A 312-nucleotide genomic window follows, 5' to 3' on the forward strand; every position below is an offset into this window, starting at 1 on the left:
CTCCTCATCCTCGTCCAATCCTCATCCTCTTCCTCATCCTATCCTCGTCCTCATCCTCATCTTATCCTCATCATCATCCTCTTCCTCATCCTCATCCTAATCCTATCCTCCTCCTTATCCTCTTCCACATACTATCCACCTCCTCATCCTCGTCCTATCCTCATCCAAATCCTATCCTCCTCCTCTTCCTCATCCTATCCTTGTCCTCATCCTACCCTCATCCTCTTCCTCATACCATCCTCTTTCTCATCCCATCCTCGTCCTCATCCTCATCCTATCCTCATCTTATCCTCGTCCTCATCCTATCCTCAT

Source organism: Lupinus angustifolius, chromosome LG15 (assembly GCF_001865875.1).
Source record: "Lupinus angustifolius cultivar Tanjil chromosome LG15, LupAngTanjil_v1.0, whole genome shotgun sequence".
NCBI lineage: Eukaryota > Viridiplantae > Streptophyta > Magnoliopsida > Fabales > Fabaceae > Lupinus > Lupinus angustifolius.